This window comes from Apus apus, chromosome Z, assembly GCF_020740795.1.
Source record: "Apus apus isolate bApuApu2 chromosome Z, bApuApu2.pri.cur, whole genome shotgun sequence".
Taxonomy (NCBI): Eukaryota; Metazoa; Chordata; class Aves; order Apodiformes; family Apodidae; genus Apus; species Apus apus.
In genome coordinates this window covers 16,226,321-16,244,247 of record NC_067312.1, presented here as the reverse complement: position 1 = coordinate 16,244,247, position 17,927 = coordinate 16,226,321, and positions in this window count along the sequence as shown.

Here is a 17,927-nt window from a genome sequence, read left to right as displayed (position 1 = left end):
TCAGGGTTAGAGGGAGGGCACAGACAGGTGTCATTATAGTTGTGGTCTGCTACAGGCCACCTGACCAGGAAGGTCAAGCAGAGGAGCACCTCTATAGACAAATAGAAGTAGCATCACGAGCACAAGCCCTGCTCCTAAGTGAGACCCCAATATGTGTTGGAGGGATAGCACAGCAGGGCATAAGCAATGCAGGACATTCCTGAAATGCATTGATGGTTACTTCTTTGTCCAAGTGACCGAGATGCTAATGAGGACAGGTGCTATGCTGCACCGTGTCCTCACCAACAAGGAGGGGCTGGCTGCTGGACAATGTGAAGCTCAAGGGCAGCTTCTGCTGAAGTGATGACAAAATGGTGGAGTTCAAGATCCTTAGGGCAGTGAGAAGAGCACACAGCAAGCTCGCCAGGGAGGTGATTCTTCCCCTCTACGCTGCTTTTGTAAGACTCCACCTGGAGCACTGTGTCCAGTTGTGAAGCCCGCAAAGTAAGAGGGACATGGAGCTCTTGGAACAAGTCCGGAGGAGGGCCATGAAGATGCTCAGAGGCCTGGAACACCTCTCCTATGAAGACAGGCCGAGAGAGCTGGAGTTGTACAGCCTGGAGAAGAGAAGGCTCCAGGGAGACATTTTAGCAGCCTTCCAGCATCAGAAGGGGGCCTACAGAAAAGCTGGAAAGGGACTTGTTACAAGGGCATGCAGCAACAGGACAAGGGGGAGCAGTTTTAAACTGGAAGAGGGTAGATTTAGGTTAGCTATTAGGAAGCTATTTTTTACTTTCAAAGTGGTGAAATGCTGGAAGACTTTGCCCAGAGGAATTGTGTTCTTTAATCCTATGATTCTAAGAACTAAATTTGCAAATAAAGCATCAATATGTTAATACTTTTACCTAAAAATGTATATATGCACCTGGTATGATTTGCAAAATTAGATACTCTTTCTCCTTCAAATCAACACTAGCTCACCTGATTATTTTTTAATGTTTTCTTTCTCAGCCAGTCTTTACATAACTTTTAATATTGAGTCACAGCATTCTTGGTCAATTACATAATTCTAAAAGAATTCTAAGGAAAAAGTGTAGTTTGCATTTTGGAGGAAAAATAAAAAAAAAACCAACCAAAATAAACCTCTGCAATTCAGTAGGTTAAACATGAACTAAGACTTTTGAAAGAGAACCTGTTTGTAATTATGAGGTTACCTATTAAAATAAAATATTAAAACACTTACTTCACTCCCTGAGTGACCAAATTCTTGTGTTCAAGCCTGCTTTTTGCTTAATCTTCTGATTGCACTCACACCAATATTTGCAATATCCTCTACAAGGTGGAAAAAAATTATCCCATCTTGCAGGGGACAAAACGTCTGCATACAAAATTTTGCATATTAAAATGCTTCTCAGTTCATCTTTTGGTTTTGATTATGGCCCTTAAAATTTGCCTCCAGCTTTCTGGGTACCATTTTTGTTTCCATAATCAATTGCAGCCTCAAAAGCAAGGAAAACTTCATTTTGCACTTTAAGCCATTTGGCTACAGTCCTGCAAATATCTCTCTCTTTGCAGGTAGAATCACCTTGTTGAAAGCACTGACTCACTATAATGTTATTTTACTCATTCCATGTTAGTATTATTCCATTTTACGTTGTATGTTCTTTTCCTAAAGAGATGGCTGTCACTCAGCAAAATGGTGACAGATGCAGCTGAACCTATGCCACAAGATGCAGAAAAGTTTATGGGTAAATTGCAGCAGATTACAATAAAGTGAGATTTTCAGAAGTGTTAATCACCAGCTCCTGTGTACACATGCCACTCCCATGGAAATCTACTCCCTAATGAATGTAGCTGTCTTGAACTGTCTCAGCAGCTGGAGGGCATTACAACAAAGGCCAGTATGAATTTGAGGTAGGACCACCTCCACCTCCCCTCTGTCTCCTACACTACTGTACTGCAGATTACCACTCTGCAGCAGCATCAAAAGTGAGTGTCTACTTATGTTCCACTGCCACAACTCACAGACTCTTGTAAAAAAAACACCTAAACTGTCAGGCTAAGTGGACATGACTTCTCTAAATCTCCCTTTTCCCCCTAGCTATGAAAAGGAGATGAGTTTGGGCAGAGGAGAACAGAGCTACACCTTTGTAGAGTTTATCTGATACAGCTTGCCTAGTGGACCCAAGGCATACAGAAAGACAGGAAAACCTGGGTTACAGCAGGCATGTATTTTAATTATAATTAGTAACCCAAGACTGCTATTAGCTTTGCAATACTTCAGGGCCCCAATTTGAACTACCTTTGGAAATCCACTCCTTGGTGCCTCAAGTCCTTCTGAGACTCTGTTCTAGATTCCTAAATTGTTTGCACATAGTTTTACCTTAGTAAGCCTTCAGTCAAGCACCACTTCAGATATTTCTGGTCCCTAAGCTTTAGTTTGCACCAGCCAGGAAAAAAAAGTTTGTATTTGTGAACACTGTGAGTAAACAAGAAGTCTAAAAATTCAAAACATATTGCTGCTCTTATCCCCAACATAAGAAGGATTGGAGCCCATAGACATAGTCCAGAGAAGGGCCATGAAGAGGATGTGAGGGCTGGAGCACCTCTTATAAGATGAGAGAGTTGGGGCTGTTCAGCCTGGAGAAGAGAAGACTCCAGGGAGACCTTATAGGGGCCTACCAGTACTTGAAGGGGTTACAGGAAAGCAGGAAGGGACTTTTTACAAGGGCTTGTAATGAGAGGACAAGAGGTAATCAAAACTGGAAAAGGTATACATCAGAAGGAAATTCTTCAGTGGGAGGGTAGTGAGACACTGGAACAGGCTGTCCAGGGAAGTTGTGGAAGCCCCATCCCTGCAAGTGTTCAAGACCTGGTTGGGTGAGACCCTGAGCAACCTTTTCTAGTGGGAGGTGCCCCTGCCCTTGCAGGGGTGTTGGAACTAGATGATCTGTAAGGTCCCTTCCAACTCAAACTGTTCTATGATTCTATGATGATAATACTTAAAATTATTTTAGGAATTGTATCTTGCTGGTTTATCTGTTAGAGGAAATAACCTGTTACTAGAGATAATGCAAATCAAACAGCACCTGACAAAAAAAGCACACACACACATTGAAATAATCCCTCTGTGCATATTAATCTCTAATCCCTGGATATTTTTTTTTCAGACAGTCTTAAAAGCAGTATCTCCTTACAGTGGGATGAGCTGAGGAACACAAATAAGTTGTGTGGGGCTTAAAGCATTTTGACACTTTGTGGATTCAGGTCTTCCATGACTTCTGTCCTTAGGGCACCCAATTAGAAAGTGGGCATTGTGGGCCAGCATTGTGCCCTTGTAGCAAAGAAGGCTCAAGGTATTATGGACTGCATTAGGAGGAATTTTGCCAGCAGGTCAAGAGACGTTATCCTTCCCCTCTTCTCAGCACTGGTATGTCCACCTCCAGAATGCTGTGCCCAGTACTGGACTTTCTAGAACAAGAAGGAGATGGAGCTACTGGAGATCAAGTCCACCAAAGAACCAAAAAGACTATTAAGGTACTGAAGCATCTCATATAGGAGGAAAGGCTGAGATAGCTGGGACTGTTCAGCCTAGAGGAAAGAAGGCTCAGGGCAGATCTCATGATGGTGTAGAAACATCTGAAGGGAGAATGCAAAGCCAATGGAGTCAGTCACCTTCTAGAGGTATACACAGACAGGGCAAAAGGCACTGTGCACAAACTTAAGCACAGAAGGTTCTATCTGAAGACCAGAAAACACTTTCTTACCATGAGGGTGACTGAGCATTGGCACAGGTTGCCAAGAGAGATTGTGGAGTCTCGATCCTTAGAGATCTTAAAAAATTTCCTGGACATGGTTCTGGGCAAGTTGCTCTAGATGATCCTGCCTGAGTGAGTACCTTTGTCTTCCTTTATCACCCTCTCCTCCAGGTACCCTCTGCTGGCTCAAGCTGTGGTGGTCATCTGAGAGCTGGGTCAGGAGTCTGGGACTGGCAGCATGCCTGGGGGGAGCCGAAGGGCACATGTGGAGGGCAGCCTATGGGACTGGCTGGCACACAGGGTGGCTGCTGTGTCTGCTATTTATCAGCTCTGAAGGGGACCATCTGGGACGCCTTTCCCCCAAATCTCCTGCCACTTTCTTGGGTTTTCCCTACTTTTCTCTTCCCTCAGTATGAGGAAAGCTCAGACACATTGCATGTCTGTCTCTGTAGAACATGATGTCAGATGCTGAGGTAGCTCCAGAGGAGAGCAGCTCTGCCGTGAGAGCCATCAGGAATGAGCTCCAGAAGGCATGGCAGTCAGAGGCATAAGTAGATGGCTTACGTCCCATCTGCCTGGAAGAAGTCAACACTTCCTGCATGGCCTTGTGCTTCCATTACTTCTGTTTTGGCTGTGTTGAATGTTAGACCACAATGAGACCTGTGTGCCCCCACTGAAGGTTGCCTTTCAATCATGTCTGGAAGGTGCTGCCATTAGATTATGAGAACGAAGAGAATGGAGATGGCTTTGCTGCCACGGTCAGAGGAACATGGCCAGGAAGATGTTTTGAAGCTGTGATGCTACATCCTGGCCAGATCTGCAATGACTGATGAACCCACTGTTCAGAGGAGGAGACCTGTGTGAAAAGACCAAGGATTGAGGGGTGACAGAAGTCCAGGATCCCCAAACACTACCTCCCAGCAGGCTCCCGTACTCAATGCTTCCTTGGTGAGAACCACACCAAGCACAGGGAGCACGTGATCAGCCCTGGGGATGGAGCCTACATCCATATTGGCATGCTGGTACTGGCACCCCTGCACTTCCAGCTCTCCACTTGGACAGCCCAATAAATATCCAGTTTCCCTTCACAAGGGATTTTTTCAAAACTGTAGAACAACCCATTGCAGGCAATACTCTCTAACATTGTCTCAACAATGTAGGAAATCCAGAGGGGAGAATTTCCTGGAACTCATGGTGATTTTATTTTACTACGGTGGGTTGACTTTGGGTTGACTTTAGCTGGTTGTCAGGTGCCCACCAGTCTGCTCTATCAGTCCCCTTCTTCAAGAGTTAGGGAGAGAATACATTTAAAGGCTAATGACTCTATGTAAGGACAGGAAGCTAACTCAGCAATCACAGTCATAGGTGAGACAGATTCAGCTTGGAGAAATTAATTTATTGACAGTCAAATTCAGAGTAGATAGGGGAGAAATAAGAACAAATCTAAAAAAGCTTTCATCTCACCCTTTCCTTCCTCCTGGGTTCAACTTCTCTCCTGGCTTCTCTGCCTCCTCCCCTTGAGTGGTGGAGGGGATGGGGAATGGGAATTGCAGTCTGTTCATCACACATTGTCTCTGCTGCTCATTCCTCCTCATGCTGTACTTCTGTTCCAGCCTGGAGTTCCGTTGATGGCAGACAGTCCTTCACAAACTTCTCCAACGTGTCCTTCCCATGGGCTGCAGAAAGTGCTCCAGATTGGTTAATTTCCAGGAGGTGCAGTACTTTGGGAATGGACTGCTCCAGGTTGGGTGCCCGTCAGGGCCACAAGTCCTGTCAGAAAACTTGCTCCAGCATGGACTTCCCTCCATGGACCACAGCTCCTTTCAGGAGCTGTAGTGTGAGCTCTTCATGAAGGCACAGCATCCTTCAAGGCACATGCACCTGCTGTGGTGTGGGATCCATCAGGGACTGCAGAGTAGATACATGATCCTCCATGGGCTCCCAAGGGACAACTGGCTTCACCATGGTCTTAATAGAATAATTTAGATTGGAAAAGACACTTAAGATTATCAAGTCCAACTATTAAGCTGACAATTCAAAGTCCACCACTAACCATGTCTCTAAGCACCATATCTACACATCTTTTAAATATCTCCAGGAATGATGACTCTGCCCTGGGCAGCCTGTTCCAATGCTTGACAACCCTTTCAGTGAAGATTTTTTTCCTAGCATCCAATCTAAACCTCCTGTAGTGCAACTTGAGGCCCTTTCTCTTGTCCTATCACTTGCTACTTGGGAAAAGACAGCAACCTTCATCTCGCTACAACTTCCTTTCAGGTAGATTTAGAGAACTATGAGATCTTCCCCTCAGCCTCCAGACTAGAAAACCCAAGTTACTTCAGCCATTTCAATACATGTGCTCTAGACACTTTACCAGCTTTGTTGCCCTTATCTGAACATGCTCCAGCATCTCAGTGTCTTTCTTGTAGTCAGGGGACCAAAACTGAACACAATATTTGAGATGCAGGCTTACCAGTACCAAGGGATCACTTCCCTATTCATGGAAACATAGAATTATAGAGTCATGGAATCATAGAATGCTTTGAGTTGGAAGAGACCTTAAAGATCATCTAGTTCCAACTGCCCTGCCATGGGCAATGAACACATCCCACCAGACAAGGTTGCTCAAAACCCCATCCAACCTGGCCTTGAACACCTCCAGGGACTGGTCATCCACAACTCCTCTGGGCAAAGTCTTCCAGCCTTAACGTAAAAAATAGCTTCCTAGTAGCTAACCTAAATCTACCCTCTTCCAGTTTAAAACTGCTCCCCCTTGTCCTGTTGCTGCATGCCCTTGTAACAAGTCCCTTTCCAGCTTTTCTGTAGGCCCCCTTCTGATGCTGGAAGGCTGCTAAAATGTCTCCCTGGAGCCTTCTCTTCTCCAGGCTGTACAACTCCAGCTCTCTCGGCCTGTCTTCATAGGAGAGGTGTTCCAGGCCTCTGAGCATCTTCATGGCCCTCCTCCGGACTTGTTCCAAGAGCTCCATGTCCCTCTTACTTTGTGGGCTTCACAACTGGACACAGTGCTCCAGGTGGAGTCTCACAAAAGCAGCGTAGAGGGGAAGAATCACATCCCTTGACGTGCTGGCCATGCTTCATTGGATGCAGCTCAGGACACGGTGGCTTTCTGGGCTGGAAGCGCACATTGCTGGCTCATGTTGAGCTTCTCATCTACCAACACCCCCAAGTCCTTCTCCTCAGGGATGCAGCAGACTTCCCTAAGAAGTTAGTCCAGTCAGCACTATTGGACCTTCTGTTCCTATGACAATGACCTCTGTTTTTTTCTTTATGAATGTGGTTTTGATTGGGTGCATAAGCTGATTCACCTTGGTGACACCTCCAACCTTGATGGACCACTGTCTTTATTGTTTGGTTGCACTTGCAGAGCCTTGTACCTATTGTACCAGGGCAGGTGAGATGGTGGGGAAGTCACAGAGGAGACATGTCTTCTGCACTCAGCAAGAACTTGTTGCCATTTCCCCCTATCCCTTAAGTCACCACATTCTGCTGGGTGGAGAGAGGATAGGGAATCCTCATCAGATGTGCTTGTCTGCTTGACAGGCCTGTCCCAGGCATGGTAGGGTGCCATTTCAGTAGTCAGTCTCTTCAGACTTCCTGATACTCCTCAACTTTCTCACCTCCTTCCAGAACTCTACCACTAAGCAGAGGAGTTCCTCCACCCGGGCATACCTCCTACAGATGTGCTCACTGCAGCTGGCTGGCACTGGTGTAAAAGAGGGGCATTTGCTGCAGCCTGACACCTGGGTGGCAGCATGTGCCCACTGGAGCTCTGTCTGGAGAGCTGTCTCAATCACAGTGGGTGCAGAACTTAGAGAGAACATGGCCTTTAACAGAATGGATACCATTGCTCCCTGAGAGAGCTGGCAGAGCTACAGTACTCATCCAGTTCACCCTGAAGTGCAATCTGCCTTGCTGTGACCTGTTTTACCATCAGAGGGCTTGGCTGCAGTTGCTCCTGGCCCCATCCAGGCCTCATCACACACTTCCACATGAGCTATGGGCTCCTGGCAGTTCTCTTGGCTCCCCAGAGGTTTTTCCAGTTGAGTAAAGGCCCTAGTACACCACACTGGAGAGCTCTGCCATGGATTGTGCCAACAACAGAGCTGCTCACATCAGCTACTACTAGTTTCAGTTACACCACATATCAATCTCTTGCATTTAAATCTTCACCACTGGCTCAGGGGAATCTCTCATCCAGCAACTGGAGAACCTCCTTTCCCTCCTTCTTTACTGACCTGCTGTCTACAGGACTGTTTCTCTCACAAACTCACACTCCTCTCTCCCAGATGCTCTTGCACAGCAGTTTTTAGCTTTTCCTAAATATATTATCACAGAGGTGCTACCAGCATTGCTGATTGGCTCCATTCAGCCAGTGGCAAGTCTATCTTGGAGCTGGCTGGAACTGGTTCCATTGGATATGGGAGCACCTTCTGGTGCCTTCTTACAGAAGTCACCCTTGTAGCCCCTTCACTGCCAAAACTTTGGGCCACAAACTCAATACATTAATGTAAATGTAAGAAAGCAAGGGTAGCTCCTTCCATCCTCCTCTTCCAGGCACCAAGGCTAGGGTGTTCAAGCTCTTTGAGCAGCAATAAGATTGAGGGTCTAGAAGGCTACTAAAAAAAAATATTTAGGCACAATAAAAGAATCAACATTTATTAGCTTCAATGCTAGAGCTAGATATTTGAAGAGCATAGTCTGTGTGGGGTTATTACCAAGACTGGCTTAAGATAAGATGTCTTTTGGATCAGGGTGCCATCTTTGTTACTTCTGTTTGGATTGAGACCATAACTCCAAGGATATCACCATTTGTTTCACTGATAATAGAGATTAAAGACAGCTTCACTAGGTCTCTTCCCTTTATTACTCATACGTGTCTGTAATTACAACATTTTGGAGCTAAAGCTCAGCTGATTACAGATGACCTTCTAAGTGAAGAGATACAATTACAACACCTAGTTGACTCTTTCTGTTTAGGAATCTTGTGATAGGGTTTTAAATACAGTTTCAGAGGGATGGAAGAATTAAAAGACTCAGACAAAGTAATTGCGTGGATCATGATGAATGCACTGGTGGAATCACTTTGAAAGTGTAAACTCTTGAACTGAGCCTAGAAATTCTTTTAACTGCGGTTTGTATAAACATTGCACATCCTGCTCTATAGCAAACCTGTGCCCTTACTATGCAAAGATAAGATTAACTTACAGTGCTTGGAAGTATGCAGAAATTGTTTAACATATAACCTTATAGCATGTTTTTACTCTTTTTAGCAGAACTTTTACATTTTATCTGAAGAAAATGTAATATCCTGTTGTAACAACATTAAAGGCTTGTTGGAAACTTTAATAGAGCAAATATAATGCTGGCAGAAGTTTCTACTAAAATATGGTATTTAATTGGCTCAGCCTTGTGATAGCAGCAGCAAAGCTATTGTTATGTTCTTGACCACCATTCGTATGTGCTGTTATATTAATCATTGCCCTCCAGCTTGCTGCCCTTCCACTGAAGCAAGAAAATTTTCTGCTTAAAAAGGAGGAGAGGGTAGGATACAGGACTAGGAGGGACAGAATGTAATGTTTTCTGGTTAAGACCTGGGACTGAAAGGTAGGTGATCCAGGCCAAAAGTCATTTTTTAAAAGTAAATTCCAGACTCAGGCATCTTAAATCCATCCAAGCTCTTCTCCCTAGTATTTCCTGTTGACTGGCGCTGGGCCGCAGGAGGTGCCCTGCCAATAGAAAACACCAGGCACAGAGAATTGGGTGGAATTTAGGATGTGTGAATTGGAGCCAATGCCTATATACAGTCATAGAAAAGCAGTCATGTTGCCATTTTAAAATCACTTCAAAGACCCCACACAGTCATAGGAACAGAACCTAATTTTGAGTAAGTTGGCTTGCTGATTTTTTTGGTTTTTTTAGTTTTTTCCACAGATCTTTTGGTTTGCTGCAATGAGAAGTATACCACATACAATTATTCTGAAAATTCACAGCTTTTGAAAAACAGTACAATAACAAAAAGCCATCTAGGATACTGCTTGGTTTACTCTGGGGTAAGCTCAAAGGAAAAGTTGTTCTTAACAGACAAATCATGCTTGTCAGTTTGAATCTTTCACTGATTTTCGTTCGGTGGAGATACATGTCATAACAAGAGAGATAAATGGACCTCTTCAAACAAAGAGGTTGTCTGTGGAACCTTGACTTTAAATAAATTAACAGAAGCCATGTTTCCTGGAAAACGCAAATATATAGGAGATCACAGAATCACAGAATCTGAGGGGTTGGAAGGTAAAGATCATCTAGTCCAACCCCCCTGCCAGAGCACGATCACCTAGAACACATCACACAGGAACATGTCCAGGCAGGTTTTGAATGTCTCCAGCGAAGGAGACTCCACAACCTCTCTGGGCATCCTGTTCCAGTGCTCTGTCACTCTCACAGGAAAGAAGTTTTTTCTGATGTTTACATGGAACCTCCTATGCTCCAGTCTGCACCCATTGCCCCTTATCCTATCACTAGACATCACTGAAAAAAGCCTGACTCCATCCTCCAGACACTCGCCCTTAACATATTTGTAAACACTGATCAGGTCGTCCCTCAGGCTCCCCTTCTCCAAGCTAAAGAGACCCTCAGCCTTTCCTCATAAGGGAGATGTTCATCATCTTTGTGGCTCTGCACTGGACTCTTTCAAGCAGTTCCCTGTCCTTCTTGAACTGAGGGCCCCAGAACTGGACACAATATTCCAGATGTGGCCTCACCAAGGCAGAATAGAGGGAGAGGAGAACCTCCCTTGACCTACCTACCAACCACACCCTTTCTAATACACCCTAGGATGCCATTGGCCTTCTTGGCTACAAGGGCTCATGGTCATCCTCCTGTCCACCAGGACCCCCAGGTCCCTTTCTCCTACACTGCTGTCCAGCAGGTCAGCCCCCAACCTGTACAGGGACATGGGGTTGTTCTTCCCCAGATGCAAGACTCTACACTTGTTGAATTTCATAATTTCTCCCATTCCAACTTTCCAGCCTGTCCAGGTCTCACAGCCTTCTGGTGTGTCAGCCACTCCTCCCAGTTTAGTGTCATCAGCAAACTTGCTGAGGGCACACTCGGTTCCCTCATCCAGGTCATTGATGAAAATATTGAATAGTACCGGTCCCAGTACTGACCCCTGAGGGACTCCACTAGTCACAGACCTCCAAGTAGATTCTGTCCCATTGACCACAATGGGACAGATGAAGGAAGAAATTGAACATGCCAATGGCATCCTGGCTTGAATCAGGAATAGTGTGGCCAGCAGGAGCAGGAATGTAATTCTCCCCCTGTACTCAGCACTGGTGAGATCTCACCTTGAAGCCTGTGTACAGTTCTGGGCCTCTCACTTCAGGAAGGATCTTGAAGTGCTGGAGCAGGTCCAGAGGAGAGTAATGAGGCTGGTGAAGGGACTAGAGGGAAAGTCTTACAGGGATAGGCTGAGGGAGCTGGTGTTGTTTAGCCTGGAGAAGAGGAAACTCAGTGGGGACCTTAACACTCTCTTCAACTACCTAAAGGGGGGGTTGTACTCAGGTGTAGTTTGGGCTTTTCTCCCAGGAAACTAGTGAGAGGATGAGAGGGCATGGCCTCAAGTTGCTCCAGGGGAGGTTTAGGTTGGATATTGGGAAGTACTTCCTCCCGGGGAGGGTGATTAGACATTGGAATGGACTGCCCAGGAAACTGGTAGAGGCACCATCCCTGGATGTGTTCAAGGGAAGGCTGGATGTGGCACTTAGTGCCATGGTCTAGCTAGTGTGGTGGTGTTAGTCATAGGCTGGACCTGATCTTAAAGGTCTTTTCCAGCCTTGGTGATTCTGTGATTCAGTGATATTTATAACAACGTACTCTTAATTTCAACAGCAATTAAAAATTATTTAAAAAACCTCAATATATTTTGCCCTTTTACAACATCAGAAAACTGTGCCTTTCAAGGTTAGCTTAAATCAGATATTTCCATATACATTCAGATTACATATTTTATTTGGGCAAAAATATCATCTTAATACCTGTATAGTCACTTGCTGTCATATTTCGATTCTGCACAAGACACCAGCTCTGATGCCTCACTATTTGATCTTTCCAGGAGCATATCTATGCCTCATGGTATCACTAGGAACCACCACAACACATTCTTCTCTTGTTAAGGTTCTGATCCATATTGCACTGATAATTTGCAAATCAGTCATTCTGCTTCCAGAAGCCTTGTGTCAGACTTCAGTTTTTCATCAAAATGCTTATCATATCTGCCAGCCCACCTGGAAATACATTAACAGATCACAATCAGGAGGACCATATTTCTCTGAGCTTTTAAAATAACTATCAAAAAACCCTTGTTAACCTAATCCCTTAAGGAACACATAGATATAAATGAAGTAAATAAGTGCTTAAATGGCACTGTGAGCAATGATATATTATTAGAAGCACATCTCAAACACACTGTGATTCAAATGTGGGTTTCAGCTAGCAAAGGCAAGAGGCAGAAATAGAACCACATGCACTTAGTGCTGTCTGTCAGCAACCCTGAATGGAGGATGACTGCAGGAGCCTTAACTCAGCTTGTACATCTTGTCTTAGTTCTAATTTAAGCACAACTATTTCTGACACCATCTGCATTCAGGATTAGAAGTAGACAATGCACAAAATTGGAAATTTGTAAATCCTGGAGGAGTAATATGCCTTCATTTACATCCTATCCCAATCTTCTGTGCCTTGCTCGCACCTAGGGGTGATGAACTTCTATGTTTATTTACATTGCCAGTCCAAAAATCACCTTGGCTACCCAGAACTGATAAATCCAGCTCTGTGGGCCACCCAAATGGTGATTTTTTTGCCACCCAGGCTCTTGTAGGTTGGTGATATCCTAGAAGTCCTCCATAGAGTTAGACCATAAGAAGAATTACAGCCCTGCTACGTGCCCTCTACAGTGATATCTTTGGGAATCCAACTAATTGGAGAGCATCACCATTATTTATATAGCTCATTCACCCCTGTGTCATGAGAACCTAAGATTTTTTGCCAATTACAATTATCCTAATGAAGAAGTTTATATCAGGCTAATTATTACCCTACTTTAGTGCCTGAAATCATCGTGCCTTTAGTGTCATGCCCAAAAGTCTAGAGAAACTGACTACAAGTTAAAAACATACTCCAAACCCCTCAATATATCAGTTGTAGCTCAGCCAAGCAATGACTAATAAGAACAATGTTTGCAAGGATTCTGAGTGTGTAAACACCAAGGAAAGATGGAGTTACATTGGGTGGTCCAAAGAGGTATAAGCAACAAAAGAGGAAAGATGTAAATCAAAAAATCAAGTTTGATTACCACCAATTCTCCTGTTTCTAAAAAGCAGCAACTGCTTCTCGAAAGACTAGAGAATGCATTTTTAAATGGGCAGATACAAAAATGACTTGAACTCAAGATTTAAGAGGGAGCAAACCTAAGGCTTGTTCTTTCTCTCCCTCAACCCCCACTTGAGAACATTCTTCCATGAGCAGATGTTATGAGAGACACCACAAATGAGCAGCTGGCAGATGATGAGGCCACCCATTCATTGGGAATCCCACTCAAACTGAAGTGAGAGACATGAGAGTCTAATGGAGAAAAAATGGACCAACTGAACTTTTGGTCTGGTTTTTATCCTTCCCTCAGATATTCTACAAGGCTTTACATAGAAGAAATGTTTTTTCAGCAGACCTAAATCCTCTGGTGCATGGCCCCAGAGAAAAGACATAATAATTGGCCAAAATTTTAAAAAATACTTTGTGATTTGGAATACTTTAACTTCCAGGCAGAACAACTGAGTGAATCTGGTTTATTATTAAACTGTTTTCAATGAAACAAGATTTTAGGACTGTTCCTGTCTTTATCAGGACTAAACCAAATCGTTTGGTGAAATGGGGGGAAAAAAATTATCCTCCCAATGATCTTTTTTGCCTTAAAAAAATTGAACAGCTCTGGAAAGAAGCAGCTCACTAAGATATAATTGATCAATGCCAATGAACGACAACTTACCTGAAGTCCATAGTTTATATCTATTGTCTAGAGAAGGAGAGTCAGTCAGAAACCACTGATTTAGAGAAGACCTTATACTGTCATCAGTGAGAGTCTCATCCCAACATAGTGATTCAAAGTATTAATTGATTCTTCGTTAGTTAAAGAGAAGAATGTGCAATAGAAACAGAAACTTTGTGACAAAAGATTGGTACGATCAAAACTGTGCTACTTCTGGTTCTGGAACCCATGTTTGAAAATCAAAATGGTGAAGATCTAGGGAGAAAAAAAAAGAGATAAATTGGAAAACAGTGATTATGATACGATACTAAGTATATCTAGATCATTAAAGAGAAAGTTAAGGGATAATCTGAATCCTGCATATAGGTTCTTGTTCATCTATTTTGGAAAGGCTGGGGTGTTCATTCTGGCTGAAAAAAACACATAGTCAGATCTAATAGTAAGAAGCTGAATAAGATTTTAATATAAACAGAACAGAAAAAAGAGTGAGCACAATTTAAACTGAAATAGAAAGAGACAAAGTTGCTAGTTCTTGGAGTTTTTTTATTATATAAATCTTTCTTAGATGCACTTTCATCAATGTTTTTTGAGAAGTTTTGCATATTGCTATTCTAACAGCAAAGGAACAGATTTTTCCATGTAATGATCGGAAGTTCATTACATCATCTAGAGATCTGTTTTTCCTTCAATATCGTTGAGTCACAACCACTTTTACTAGGTCAAATTACTATGTTCAGGTCCAGAGTTAGCTCCTATAATCTCTGTTCATCCATACTTCGTGCAAATGCAAGTACATCCATACACCAATACAAAATATGCAGTGCACCGTTTGCACACAAATACAAACCAACATAAGCAAAACATGAAGTGTGTTCAATAGAACATCACTTAGGCTTTATTGGGAGCATAGGTGGAAAAATGTTTGTATGGATATACTTAGGTGTGCAGGTGTGTGCTTTGTATACAAACAGATTTAATCACACTATTTGGATTTTAGGACTAATCCATCCAACAATGTCCTTTTGGGGTCCTTTTATGTAAAAATAATGTCTCGTGTACCAGCAGACAGTAATGACTTTCCTTTTTTTTTTTTCCTTGGCATAGAAAGAACACAGTTCCTACACTTTTGAGTGTTGATGTATTCTGGGCATCTGCTCCTGCCTTGTATTCACAGATCTAAAATAATGGTTTAGGAGAGCTACTCCTTTCTCCAAGCAACTACTTATATGTTAGGTGCAATAGTAAATAATTCTCATCAATCATGCGTTTTCAGTACATAATCTTAAATATGTGCCCAACAGCCACATGGTTCTTAGTGAGCACTCCACATTTCCTCAGTTGTCTAATCCAGTTTTGCTGGAATAAAGGATGAGAGGCATGATGAAAAGTAAAGTTTTATATCACTCTTGTTTCAGAGCAAACAAGGAAAATTGCTTATTTTACTTTAATGAGCAGATAAAATTAATAATACCAAACAGAAATTGCTAATAAGGAGAACTCTTTGCAAATGACTCCCTGAAATAAAATGATGGTAAAAAATATGAGATAATAATTTATTTGAATGACTGTTACTCAAGATGTCTCCTTTCTCTGCATCAAATTTATCTCACACTGCACAGGGAACTGCATAACTCTGCTGCTTAGCAATGTCTTGCAGATGACTTAATTAGGTTTGTGTGTTTTCTTCAAATTTTGAATTTCAGGTCTTAAAGGACTGATGTACTGCAAAGTCCCATCAATAAATGTTTCTGATTCAGATGTCAGAGAATTGCAGCTTTTCTATGTCTTATGCAAATCCTTGTCCTTTTTTCAGTTTAATACTGTACTAACACAGAACTTAACCAAAAAAGATTAAAAGAACACATGACATCATCACTAAGCCCCAGGCATCTATACATTAAGTTATCTATGAAAGTCATAAACAGCTGACTCACATTTTACTTAAATCTCTGTAAAATATGGGCCAAATTAAAGCTTGGAAGCTTTTGTTTACAGAGGAAAAGAAAACTGAATCCCAATTCCAACGGTTGAAGAGCACAACATGATGAACATGCTCAACATGTGAACTGTGACTTCACAGCTTACATTTCTTTGGCAATATTTCTTTGTGTCAGCAACCTAAGGCTCTGTTTTCTAAAATCACTGCTCTATGCCAGGAAATAGAGGCAGAAAGAACTTCTTCTAAGTAGACCTGGATAAAATCGCTCCTTGTTCAAAAATGCTGATTTCTCTTCCAAAATAATATTCTAAAAAATCTACACTTCTTTTTAAACTCTCACAAGAAATTTTCACAGACTCACGACAGAATTTCAGCCCTGGAGTGACAGAGATCTGTTTTATTATTGTCTTCTATTGTTAATGACTATTCTGAACAGTCATTGGTGGGACAGCTCACATGACTGGAATATGGTCATGGGTGGCTATGTCCTTTTTAGGAAAGACAGGTCAGTGAAGAGAGGTGGTGGAGTTGCTCTTTATGTGAGAGAGCAACTAGAATGTACTGAGCTCTGTCCAGGGGCTGATGAGGAGCAGGTGGAAAGTCTGTGGGTATGAATTAAGGGGCAGACTGGCATGGCAGATACAGTTGTGGGGGTCTATCACAGACCTCCTGATCAGGATGAGGGAGTTGATGAGGCTTTCTACAGGCAGCTCAAAGCAGCCTCCCAACTGTAGGTCTTAGTCCTCATAGGGGATTTTAACTACCCAGATACTTGCTGGAAGGCCTACACAGCCAGCCATTCACAGTCTAGGAGGTACCTCCAATGTATCGATGATAATTTCTTGATACAAATGGTGGACAAACCAACTAGGACAGGAGCGCTGCTGGTTCTTGTGCTCACCAACAAGGAGGGTCTGGTTGAAGTGGTGACGGTCAATGGCAGCCTTGGCTGCAGTGATCACGAGATGGTGGAGTGCAGGATCCTGTGTGGGAGGAACAGAATACCTAGCAGGACCAGAACCTGGGACTTCCTCAGGGCCAATTTTGGCTTCTTCAAGCGATTGTTAAGAGAAGTCCCATGGGACAGGGTACTAGATGGTAAAGGGGCTCAAGATAGTTGGTCAACATTCAAGGACCACTTCTTGCAAGCTCAGGATCAGAGAGCCCAGTGAGTAGGAAATCAAATAAGGGAGCCAGGAGACCTGCATGGTTAAACAAGGAACTGCTGGGAAACCTCAAGTGGAAAAAGAGAATCTATGGATCATGGAAGGAGGGACTGGCCCACTTGGGAGGAATATAGGACTGTTGACAGAGGATGTAGGGAGGTAATTAGGAAAGTTAAGGCCTCCTTGGAACTAAACCTTGCTAGTGAGGTCAAATACAACAGAAAGGGCTTCTTCAAATACATTGCAGACAGAACTAACACTAGAGGCAACATAAGCCCACTGCTGAATGAGGTGGGTGCCCTGGTGACAGAGGATATAAAGAAGGCAGAGGTACTGAATGCCTTCTTTGCCTCTGTCTTTACTGCTGCAGACTCTCCCCAGGGGTCCCAGGTCCCTAAAGCCCCAGAAGAAGTCAGGATGAAGGAGGAGTTTGCTTTGGTAGATGAGGACTGGGTTAGGGATCAGTTAAGCAATCTGGACATCCATAAATCTATGGGTCTGGATGGAATACACCTGTGGGTGCTGAGGGAACTGGCAGAGGTCATTGCTAGGCCACTCTCCATCATCTTTGGTAAGTCGTGGGCAACAGGAGAGGTGCCTAAGGACTGCAGGATAGCAAATGTCCCTCCAGTCTACAAGAAGGGCAAGAAGGAGGACCCAGGTAACTATAGACTGGTCAGCCTCACCTCCATCCCTGGAAAGGTGATGGAACAACTTGTTCTTGTCACTATCTCTAGGCATATCAAGGATGAGGGGATGATTAGGAGCAGTCAACATGGTGTTACCAAGAGGAAGTCATGTTTGACCAACCTTACAGCCTTCTATGAGGAAGTAACTAGGTGGATAGATGATGGTAGGGCAGTAGATGTGGTTTATCTTGATTTCAGTAAAGCATTTGACACTATCTCCCACAGCATCCTCGTAGATAAACTGAGGAAGTGTGGTCTTGATGGTCAGGCAATGAGGTGGATCATGAACTGGTTGAAAGGAGGAAGCCAGAGAGTTGTGGTCAATGGGACAGAATC